General features: G+C 43.5%; 1 protein-coding gene across 1 annotated transcript in view; it reads left to right on the plus strand.

The window, feature by feature from the left end:
* LOC144508500 (contactin-associated protein-like 2) overlaps positions 1–12,918 on the plus strand; it is a 1,535,312-nt gene that overhangs the window by 1,262,386 nt on the left and 260,008 nt on the right. The window lies entirely within an intron of this gene.

Genomic DNA, 12,918 nt, shown 5'->3' on the forward strand with positions numbered 1-12,918 from the left:
GATTTTGCTGTGCATTACTTCTTGAATAAACAACACACAGGCACTGTCATTTTCAATGTCACATTTATTGTCTGCAAAAAGAATGGACAAACATAATCCCTTCTTCCAGAGAAGTATTACACACAGCATTTTTTAAGTTGCCATGTGGACGTGATTTTAAAGACTACAAATGGGAATTGTACAGTTTGCGTTCCCACGTGAGAGCTTAGCTCTGGGTGTCAGCAGCAGAGATCAGTAGACTCCAATGAATTTTCCATCCAGTTATTTTAATAGATTAAAAATCTTTCATCCCCAAAATTAATTTCTCCTCCCGTCAGAGAAAGTTGTATGCTTCGATGCAAATTCAGAAAATCCTTCTGCTAATTTCACCTCAGGTTCAGGTGATATTATAAACTCAAGCTTACACAAGAAATAGAAGCAGGAGTAAGCCACCAGGCCCTTCAAGCCTGCCCCACCATTCAATATGATCATGGCTGATCTATGCCGGCCTCAACTCCTTTTCAATGCCATTTCCCCATAACCCTCTATCCCTCAATTGACCAAATATTTATCCACCACCACTTTAAATACTTCTAATGATCCAGCTTCCATTACACTTTGGTGCAGAGAATTCCAGAGATTCAGAACCCTCTGCGAGAAGAAATTTCTATGCACCTCAGTTTTAAACGGCCGGCCCTTTATCTTGCAGTTATATCTCCTTGTTCAGGACTCTCCCACGAGTGACAATATCTCTCCATCTACCCTATCATGCCCCCTCAGGATTTTATATGTTTGAATAAGGTCACCACTCACTCTTCTAAACTCCAAAGAATACAGACTCAGACTATTGAGTCTCTCTTGACAGGACAACCGTCTCATCACAATAATTAGCCTGGTGAATCTCCTTCAATATTACTGTATCCTTTTTATGATAAGGAGACTAAAACTGTATGCAGTATTCCAAGTGAGGCTTCACCAACACCCTGTACATTTACAACAAAACCTCTCTATTTTAAATGCCTTTGTAATTAAGGCCAAAATGCCATTTGCCGCTTAACTACTTATTGGACCTGCTTGCTAGTTTTTTGTGATTCATGCACTAGAACACCTAGGTCCCTCTGCAAAGAACAAAGAACAAAGAAAATTACAGCACAGGAACAGGCCCTTTGGCCCCCCAAACCTGTACCGACCATGCTGCCCGACTTAACTAAAACCCCCTACGCTTCCGGGGACCATATCCCTCTATTCCCATCTCATTCATGTACTTGTCAAGACGCCCCTTAAAAGTCACTACCGTATCCGCTTCCACTACCTCCCCTGGCAACGAGTTCCAGGCACCCACCACTCTCTGTATAAAAAAATCTGCCTCGTACATCTCTATTAAAACTTGCCCCTCGCACCTTAAACCTATGCCCCCTAGTAATTAACTCTTCCACCCTGGGAAAAAGCTTCTGACTATCCACTCTGTCCATGCCTCTCATAATCTTGTAGACTTCTATCGGGTCTCCCCTCAACCTCCGTCGCTCCAGTGAGAACAAACCAAGTTTCTCCAACCTCTCCTCATAGCTAATGCCCTCCATACCAGGCAACATCCTGGTAAATCTTTTCTGTACCCTCTCCAAAGCCTCCACATCCTTCTGGTAGTGTGGCGACCAGAATTGAACACTATATTCCAAGAGCGGCCTCACTAAGGTTCTATAAAGCGTCAACATGACTTGCCAATTTTTAAACTCAATACCCCGGCCGATGAAGGCAAGCATGCCGTATGCCTTCTTGACTACCTTCTCCACCTGCATTGCCACTTTCAGTGACCTGTGTACCTGTACACCCCGATCCCTTTGCCTATCAATACTCATAAGGGTTCTGCCATTTACTGTATATTTCCTATCTGTATTAGACCTTCCAAAATGCATTACGTCACATTTGTTCGGATTAAACTCCATCTTCCATCTCTCCACCCAAGTCTCCAACTGATCTATATCCTGCTGTATCCTCTGATGGTCCTTATCGCTAACCACAAATCCACCAACCTTTATGTCGTCCGCAAACTTACTAATCAAACCAGTTACATTTTCCTCCAAATCATTGATATATATTACAAACAGCAAAGGTCCCAGCACTGATCCTGAGGAACACCACTTGTCACAGCCTTCCATTCAGAAACGCACCCTTCCACTGCTACCCTCTGTCTTCTTTGACTGAGCCAGTTTTGTATCCACCTTGCCAGCTCACCTCTGATCCCATGCGACTTCACCTTCTGCACCAGTCTGCCATGAGGGACCTTGTCAAAGGCCTTACTGAAGTCCATGTAGAAAACATCCACTGCCCGACCCTTTTCAATCATCTTCGTCATTTCCTCGAAAAACTCGATCAAGTTCGTGAGACACGACCTCCCTTCACAGAACCATGTTGCCTCTCACTAATACGTCCACTTATTTCCAAGTGGGAATAAATCCTGTCTCGAAGAATCCTCTCCAATAATTTCCCTACCACTGATGTAAGGCTCACCAGCCTGTATTTGCCTGGATTATTCTTGCTATCCTTCTTAAACAAAGGAACAACATTGGCTATTCACTCACCTGCAGTCTCTCTCCATTTGGATAATACTCTGCCTTTTGACTCCTCCTACCAAAGTGCATGACTTCACATTTCCCCCCATTAAACTCTATTTGCCAGGTTTTCCCCCAGACACTCAATCTATCTAGCCCATGTTGCAGAATCACAATATCCTCATCACAATCTTCCACCTATCTTTATATCACCATCAAATTTGGAAACCTTACATTCTTCCTTCAGGTCCTTAATGTAAATAGTGAACAAAAATTGCAGGCCAAGAACTAATCCCTGCGGCACTCCACTAGTTACATCTTTCCACTCTGAAGAAGACCCATTTATGCCAACTCTTTGTTTTCTATCTGACAGCCAGTTTTCAATCCATGCTAACTTTCTCTTTTTCCTCTAAGTCCTCTAATAATAAGGCACTCTGTCCCACTGTTCTCTATATTTAACAAAGTGAACATCTTTCCCCATTTTTTGCTTGCATCTCGTTTGCAGCTAAACCAGAACAAGCTAACACTACAGTCATTTGTTTATGAATTTCTTAATGAGACCATTACCTTTACATTCCCAGCTACTGTATATACTTGTGTAAAAGTCAAATTTCTGTGACCAATTCTTTAAGCCAAAAGTCATGGGGCCAAACTTTTGATGGGTAATTGTAATGTTAGGGGTTGTGGGTTTTAAACAAAAAGAAAAATGTGGTTTGCACACGTAGATTCAAACGAACACGCAACAGGTTTTATTGAAAAAGATGTTCTCTGCATGGCACAGAAACAGAAATTAGCCCAACCATTCCAATGACATCACCAACAAATCATGTGATCACCTCTTAAAGCAACCTGCAACAATTTAAATATGTAATAGTAATCTTTTCAGTGGGTTGACATGTGTGTTTGATTTTGAAATCATAAAAAGACCTTCGCAATTGAATACAGTAAAAGCACCAAATAATTCATATTAATTATTTAATATTTATTTTATAATATTATAAATTATATATAACCAATGCAATAACATGTAACACATTTTCATTAGTATTATACATTTACAATGAAATTGAATCATTAGCATTTCCAGGATTATTATTTGGTTCTGAAATTTTAGGGCTGAAAATCTAAAGTTTACTTTTATGAGGTATATGAAAAATTAGTTTTTTTAGGCCAAAAATTATGGGGTCAACTTTTACATGAGTATATATGGTAATTGTTATTATCTGTACTTGGAAGTTGAGAATTAAATTGTAATATTCTTATTACAAAGTTTCATTCCAATGTCATAATGTTCAAGTTGTTTCATTGATTCCAGTGAAGCCCTAGTGGAGGACACTGTCAAAATTTCGTAATGCTGTTTTGGATCCAAACATTCTGTGGTTCTTTTCATCAAATATATTAAACTGGCTAATAAATACAACTCAAACTTGGAAAATAGAACAAAGAAAAAAGAACAGTACAGCACAGGAAACAGGCCCTTCGGCCCTCCAAGCCTGTGCCGCTCATTTGTCCAACTGGACCAATCATTTGTATCCCTCCATTCGCAGACTGCTCATGTGACTATCCAGGTAAGTCTTAAACGATGCCAGCGTGTCTGTCTCCACCACCCTACTTGGCAGCACATTTCAGGCCCCCACCACTCTCTGTGTAAAAAACATCCCTCTGATATCTGAGTTATACCTCGCCCCTCTCACCTTGAGCCCGTGACCCCTCGTGATCGTCACCTCCGACCTGGGAAAAAGCTTCCCACTGTTCACCCTATCTATACCCTTCATAATTTTGTACACCTCGATTAGGTCTCCCCTCATTCTCCGTCTTTCCAGAGAGAACAAGCCCAGTTTACCCAATCTCTCCTCATAGCAAAGACCCTCCATACCAGGCAACATCCTGGTAAACCTTCTCTGCATTCTCTCTAACGCCTCCACATCCTTCTGGTAGTGCGGCAACCAGAACTGGATGCAGTACTCCAAACGTGGCCTAACCAGCGTTCTATACAGCTGCAACATCAGACTCCAGCTTTTATACTCTATACCCCGTCCTATAAAGGCAAGCATACCATATGCCTTCTTCACCACCTTCTCCACCTGTGCTGCCACCTTCAAGGATTTGTGGACTTGCACACCTAGGTCCCTCTGTGTTTCTATACTCTTGATGGCTCTGCCATTGATTGTATAACTCCCCCCTACATTAGTTCTTCCAAAATGCAGCACTTCACATTTATCTGGATTAAATTCCATCTGCCCAATTTTCCAGCCTATCGATATCCTGCTGTATTGTCCGACAATGTTCATCGCTATCCGCAAGTCCAGCCATCGTCGTGTCATCCGCAAACTTGCTGATAACATCAGTTACACCTTCTTCTAAATCATTTATATATATCACAAATAGCAGCGGTCCCAGTACAGAGCCCTGCGGAACACCACTGGTCACAGACCTCCAGCCGGAAAAAGACCCTTCGACTGCTACCCTCTGTCTCCTGTGGCCAAGCCAGTTTTCTACCCATCTAGCCACCTCTCCTTGTATCCCATGAGCCTTAACCTTCTTAACCAACCTGTCATGAAGAACTTGTCAAATGCCTTACTGAAATCCATATAGACGACATCCACGGCCCTTCCTTCGTCAACCGTTTTTGTCACTTCCTCAAAAAACTCCACCAAATTTGTAAGGCACAACCTCCCTCTTACAAAACCATGCTGTCTGTCACTAATGAGATTGTTCCGTTCTAAATGTGCATACATCTTGTCTCTGAATCCTCTCCAACAACTTCCCTACCACGGACGTCAAGCTCACTGGCCTATAATTATCCGGGTTATCCCTGCTACCCTTCTTAAATAACGGTACCACATTCGCTATCCTCCAATCCTCAGGGACCTCAACTGTGTCCAATGAAGAGACAAAGAATTCCGTCAGAGGCCCAGCAATTACATCTCTTGTCTCCCTGAGCAGTCTAGGATAGATGCCATCAGGCCCTGGGGATTTGTCAGTTTTAATGTTACCTAAAAAACCTAACACTTCCTCCCTTGTAATGGAGATTCTCTCTAACGGGTCAACACCTCCCTCTGAGACACTCCCAGTCAATAAGTCCCTCTCCTTTGTGAATACCGATGCAAAGTATTCATTTAGGATCTCCCCTATTCCCTTGGGTTCTAAGCATAATTCCCCTCCTTTGTCCCTGAGAGGTCCGACTTTTTCGCTGACAACTCTTTTGTTCCTAACATATGAATAAAATGCCTTAGGATTCTCCTTAATCCTGTCTGCCAAGAACATTTCGTGACCTCTTTTTGCCCTTCTAACTCCCCGTTTGAGTTCTTTCCTACTCTCTCTGTATTCCTCCAGAGCTCCATCTATTTTCAGTTGCCTGGACCTAACGTACGCCTCTCTTTTCTTTTTGATCAGATCCTCAATTTCCCTGGTTATCCATGGCTCTCGAATCCTACCTTTCCTACCCTTCCTTTTTACAGGCACATGCCTGTCCTGCAACCTTATCAACTATTCCTTTAAAAGACTCCCATATGCCAGACGTGGACTTACCCCCGAACAGCCTCTCCCAATCAACGGCCACCAATTCCTGCCTAATCCGGCTATAGTTAGCCTTCCCCCAATTTAGCACCCTACCCTTAGGACAACACTCATCCTTGTCCATTACTATCCTAAAGTTAACAGAGTTGTGGTCACTATTTACCACATGTTCCCCTACCAAAACTCTGACGACCTGACCGGGCTCATTTCCCAGAACTAGATCCAGTATAGCCCCCTCTCTAGTTGGGCTATCAACATACTGTTCCAAAGAACCTTCCAGTATGCATTTTACAAATTCCTCCCCGTCCAGACCCCTAGCCCTAAGTACTTTCCAGTCTATACCAGGGAAATTGAAGTCTCCCACTACAACAACCCTATTTTTTCTGCATCTATCCAGAATCTCCTGACATATCTGTTCCTCCACTTCCCGTGGGCTGTTGGGGGCCTGTAGTATACCCCCAGCATAGTGATTGCACCTTTCCTGTTTCTGAGCTCCACCCACAGCGACTCATTACATGACCCCTTTAAATTGTCCACACTCTGCACCGCTGTAATATGCTCCCTAACTAATACCGCTACTCCCCCACCTTTTTTAGCCCCTCCTCTGTCTCGCCTAAAACACTTATACCCCGGAATATTCAGCTACCAGTCCTGTCCTTTTAACCATGTCTCCGTCACCGCAACCACATCCAAATTCCGTGTAAGCATTAAGGCCCTAAGTTCGTCTGTCTTACCCGTTACACTCCTCACATTGAAGCAGATGCAGTCCAGACCTCCAGGCCCACTCAGGTCATCCTGGTCCAGAATGCTCTTCTTCTTAGCTAGCCTTGCCCTGACCCCCAGCTCGACCCCAGCCTCAGTACTTACTGACCTACTGTTTTGATCCCCACCCCCCTGCCACACTAGTTTAAACCCTGCCGAAACACTCTAGCAAAACTCCCAGCCAGGATATTTGTGCCCTTCCAGTTAAGGTGTAACCCATCTTTTCCGTACAGGTGTCATCCTCTCTTGAAGACTTCCCAATGATCTATGAATTTGAAACCCTCCCTCTTGCACCAGACCTTTAGCCACGTGTTCAACTGTAGAATCTCCCTGTTCCTGGCCTCACTAGCACTAGGCACTGGGAGCAGTCCAGAGATTGCTACCCTTGAGGCCTTATTTTTTAGCCTTATTTTTTAACCCATCTCCCTGAATTGCTCTTGTATGACCCCCCTGCTCTTTCTACCTACGTCATTTTCACCAATGTGTACAATTACATCTGTTTGATTACCTTCCCTTTTTAATATGCTTCCTACCCTCTCGGAGACATCCAGTACCCCGGCACCAGGGAGGCAGACTACTATCCTGTCCGTGCCTCTAACCATCGCATCCCTCACCACTATTTCTCTCCTAATCCCCTTCTTTCCCTTCTGGACCTCTGAGCCTGTCTCTGTGCAGGCGATCTGGTCCTCGTGGCTTACCCCTGGAGGGTCATCCCCCTCCACAGAATCCAAAACAATATACCTATTTTGGAGGGCAACCACAGGGGATCCCTCCACTGACTGCTCACTCCCTTCCCCTCTCCCATCTGTTGCCCAGCCCTTACTATTATGGGAGACTGCCACTGGGGTACTTTCTGGTACATCACCCTTCTGACTTTTACCCTTCCTAACTGTGACCCACTTGTCTTCCTTCTGAGGCCCCGGTGTGACTACCTGCTTATAACTTCTATCCATAATTTTCTCATTTTCCCTGACTAAACTGAGGTCATCGAGCTGCAACTCCAGCTCCCTTACACGGGAGTTGCAGTCCCATGCATCTGGCACAGATATGGACCTCCGGGAGGCAAGTCGTCTCCAGGAACTCCCACATCCCATACCGAATGCAGCAAACTGGCCTCTCACTCATACCTGCCATTTCCTTTATAGTTTTGGAAAAAAAAACAACAACCTTCCTTGCCTCCGCCTGTTTTCGCCGAAGCCCTGTGAGCCAAAGCCCTTATAGCTCTCACTCTGCTTCCTGCTCACTCAATTGCCCGCTCACAACGCTGCCCGCTGGATATTGCGGCCTACTTTTATACCTCCCGCGCGCTGAAAAAAAAACAAATTTACCTCCCAGGTCACCCTGCGCCCGGCCTACTTCCGGTTTTCCGTTAAAGTTAGTAACAAAGAAAACCCCGCGAAAAAGTAAGTAATAAAAGTCGATCTCTTACCCTTTTTACTCTAGCCTCAAATCGCTCCTCTCTCTCTTGCTCCGGTTGAAACAATAGGAGGTCCTCCAGACATGGGATGCTGTGGATGTATGTTACAGAAAAACATTCAGTGCTGAATGATTGGAGAGTTTATGGACTTGCTGTACAACCCCTTCTCATGCCAAAATTATCCCGGGTACCTTCTGTTTTGTTTGAGAACATTGTATCCATCCTAGAACATAGAGACAATGCTACATCTGTTGACCTTGGTAAAAAGGAGGCTGTGACCATTTCTATTGATGCCTTTGTAAAAATTCTGCATCTAGAATACCTCCACCTTGCTTCAATTTGTCAAAAAATCATTTTATGTTAGTTTTGTCTGACCCGGGGTCAAAAGGCTACAAGTACCCATCAATTTGGAAACTTCCTGCATTGACAACAATGACCTTGGAAATTGTAACATTTGGGAGGTCATATTAATTTTTCCCAGAAAAATGACAGTAGCATCTATTTTGTACTTTGCCTGGCTGATGAGAACACACTATGAAATGAAGTGACTCAGTCACCAAACCTGGAGACAAAATTTAGGTTTGTCATATATGTTAGCACTGACTACCAGCAATAGTCAAAGCTAAGATAATAATGCAAGGGTAGAAGAAAATAAAATGATTTGATGAACATTTATTGAAGTACCTACTACCATCTGTTAAATCTCCTACCAGCTGAGATCCATGCCATCTTTGAACTAGAAAAGCAAAGTAATAAGCAGTTTTGCAACAATGGCATATCAAACAATCTCATAACCATTATTGCATGTACCCTGACTGATATTCATTTGTGATATTATGTTTCCCTTCATTGCCAATCTGGTGGAGGCACTTTTCATTCTCTGGCATTATTGTTTTCTATGGTTTGACTTTTGTTTCTTTTATATTTAAATTTGAAGATGAAATGAATCTGTTTGTCACTGTATTGAAGACATGATGTGGAGATGCCGGTGTTGGACTGGGGTAAGCACAGTAAGAAGTCTCACAACACCAGGTTAAAGTCCAACAGGTTTATTTGGTAGCAAATACCATAAGCTTTCGGAGCACAGCTCCTTCGTCAGATGGGGTGGATACCTGTTCTCCAACAGTGCACAGACACAGAAATCAAGTTACAGAATACTAATTAGAATGCAAATCTCTACAGCCAGCCAGGTCTTAAAGGTACAGATAATGTGGGTGGAGGGAGCATTCAACACAGGTTAAAGAGATGTGTATTGTCTCCAGACAGAACAGCTAGTGAGATTCTACAAGCCCAGGAGGCAAGCTGTGGGGGTTACTGATAATGTGACATAAATTCAACATCCCGGTTTAGGCTGTCCTCATGTGTGCGGAACTTGGCTATCAGTTTCTGCTCAGCGACTCTGCGCTGTCGTGTGTCATGAAGGCCGCCTTGGAGAACTCCAAGTTCTCCAAGGCGGCCTTCATGACGCACGACAGCGCAGAGTCGCTGAGCAGAAACTGATAGCCATGTTCCGCACACATGAGGACAGCCTAAACCGGGATGTTGGATTTATGTCACATTATCAGTAACCCCCACAGCTTGCCTCCTGGGCTTGTAGAATCTCACTAGCTGCTCTGTCTGGAGACAATACACATCTCTTTAACCTGTGTTGAATGCTTCCTCCACCCACATTATCTGTACCTTTAAGACCTGGCTGGCTGTAGAGATTTGCATTCTAATTAGTATTCTGTAACTTGATTTCTGTGTCTGTGCACTGTTGGAGAACAGATATCCACCCCATCTGACGAAGGAGCTGTGCTCCGAAAGCTTATGGTATTTGCTACCAAATAAACCTGTTGGACTTTAACCTGGTGTTGTGAGACTTCTTGAAGACATGATACAGCAAGGTGCTTAATTCCTAATAAAGGCCAGAACCTTGTGGAGGTGGTGGGCTCTCAGCCAAGGCTGGAGAGCTGGTGAGAATCCCACATCACCTCTTTTCAGTAAGGTCTGCTGCATTTTGTTCCACTCAGGCCAGCAGCAGGCCTCCCCTGTGATTAAGGACCCCAGATAAGACCCACCTGCCAAGAGCTGACAGCCAATCAGAGGCCACCCGAGGCCTTAATTGTCACTGAATCCAGACGGGTTGTGGGGTGAGGGCTGCAATGGAGATGGTGTGAAGGGGTCACCAGCAAGGGCAGGGATTGGTTCTCAGTGGGCCTTCCCCTTTCCAACGCCCTCAATCAGGCACTGAGTGCCTCTGAACAGGGAATCATACCACCATCCCCTCCCCTCATTCCCCCAACCCCATGCCCACTCCTTGTGGCCTTCCCACCATGGACTTAACCAGGATGGAGGCTGGAACATGGTGGGAACCCCTGCCACAAAATTCAGTACAAAGGAGGGCAAAAGATTCTGCCCAAAGTTTTCAAAAGAGTTCGGACCACCTTGTTCCATTTAATCAAAGTAATCTGGAAGCATTTTGTAGTTGCAAAACCTATTATTGTTTAGAATGAGGAAGGTATCATTCTGCAGCGAAAATCAAAGGCTTATTACGATGTGCTTTATAGTATGCAACTAGATCTCAGCACTGGGAGAGGAATTGAAGCAGGTCATGGAGCACGCATGGTCCAAATAGAGCCAAGAAGTGGGAGAAGTGGGTCGGCCAATAAAAGATGTGTGGAACCCGAAACATTGGAGAATATGCTTTAAAATTCTGAACGAAAGCCAGTTTATTCAGTTATAATTCAAAACTAAGAACTTGATAAGAAACATTTCATTCAGGAGTTGCGGGTCTGATAATATGATCCTCGTACAGGCCATGCCTGTCCTGAAATAAGTTGACCTCATAACAACAGTGTAAAGTTAATTCATATAAATATTTCATTGATACCTGGTGGATAGTACATAATGCACTGGGAAGTGCTCTAGAGTTTAGGCTGTCAAATATTCAACACAAGTTGCTGGTTACTCAACGTTGTCCTGCAATTTTATTAAAATGTAATGTTGAACTAAGTCCCCCAGTTGAAGAATTGGCTTGTGGAGAAATGCAGGTCGGAACATAGATGGTTAAGTAATTTCTGGAACCTTTCTGAACCTAGTGCAGTGTTGATGAATAGGTTCCTTAGTGTACTAGAAACTGCCCATCTGTGTTGGCTGTGCTGGGCCAATCACATATGGCTTTGGGCCTCTCACTGGTAAATTGGAGTCCCAACATGCAGCACTTTGGGCTCCTGCATTTATATCATCAGTTCCACTACCTCATATACATTTGTTGGCTGAATTACTGGCCTGTTCTGCTTAGAGCTTTGATAAGTATTTGTTTTACATTTTTCAACATTTGCATAGTTTTGATTTGACATGATTAATTTTTAATTAATGCAGGCTTTTAAAGATCTGCTGAAATGTTATGTTAATGTCAGTTGGATTACTAATAATTTCCCCTTCACATTTGTAATGACCACTATTATATTAATAGCCTCCACTTTGCTCAGTTGACAAGTTAATAGGTCTCAACTGTATCCCTCATGGTTTAAGTGCCAAACTGCTGTTCTCTAAAAGCCCACTTGAACTTTTTTTGACAAAATCAGTTTAATTAGATTGCTTGAACTATTTGGGAAATTGATTAACAGTGGATGTATTTTTGATTGTTTAACTTCTTTGCACATTAGTTTTCTTCTAATGACCTTCCTGTTGTAAAAGTGTTGTGTTGTTTGAAACCTCACAAATTGGGCAAGATGTTACCTCATTCAAAACCCGTGCACAGGTTTAAAATCAGGCCAGTATGATATTGTTGCTGAAAGCATTTGTTTTACCTGCAGTGGTAAATGTGTACTGTATATCTTAACCACAGAGGGATGATTTTAAAGTCAGCTTATATTGACTCAGAACTGAATTATCATATCATTGCCAGTGAAATTGCATGGGCTCCCCAATCTGTCATCATTTGGTGGTGGGGAAACATTTGTAGGGTGGAATAGTGCAGCTGATTTGAAATTGGCATTACTTGTGTCAGGATTGCAAACTCTTGGGCCTGGAATTTCACAACCATGGGGAACCTCTCCAAGTTTGGAGGAAATGATGGAAGAGACGAAAATTCAGAAGTCTCACTCCCAAACATGGTGGCGGAAACTACCTTTTTCATAAGGGCAGATATAGAGCCAAGTTGGGATTTGCTCATGCAAGAATTGTGGAGGCAGCTTCCCATTTGAAACAGCATCTGCCTTAGCCAGGAGTGGGAAACACAGTTTAGATCTGGTTGGAGCAAGTCCTTTGGAGAGGTGAGGTACCATCTTGGAGAGGTAGGTTACCCCTTTGGATACCATAATGCTCTGCCGGAGAGTCGATGCAGAATAGATGGGCCAAATGGCCTCCTTCTGCACTGTAGGGATTCTGTAATTATATGATAGTGGTGTCTTAGTTCATTAAGTAAATGCATTCTTTGATTTCCTGTTGCGAAAAGCAGAGCAGAGTTATTTCTACCCCATGCTATGTTAGCTGACCTCAGTTCAGTTTGCAGCTGTTGTTTAATGTTCATTGATAACCTCTGATGGAGAATGTATGTGTGTGTGCGCGCTTTCCTTTGAGGACTGTCCTCCATTGTCAAATAGCCCTACTGTCTTGGCTCATAAGTGAAGCAAGATCATTAAGGCAAGACGCCCGTGGGCTGCTTTTTAAATCTGTTTTTAAAATTCTGTATTCAACACTTACATC

The sequence above is a fragment of the Mustelus asterias genome, chromosome 2, assembly GCF_964213995.1.
Source record: "Mustelus asterias chromosome 2, sMusAst1.hap1.1, whole genome shotgun sequence".
Taxonomy (NCBI): Eukaryota; Metazoa; Chordata; class Chondrichthyes; order Carcharhiniformes; family Triakidae; genus Mustelus; species Mustelus asterias.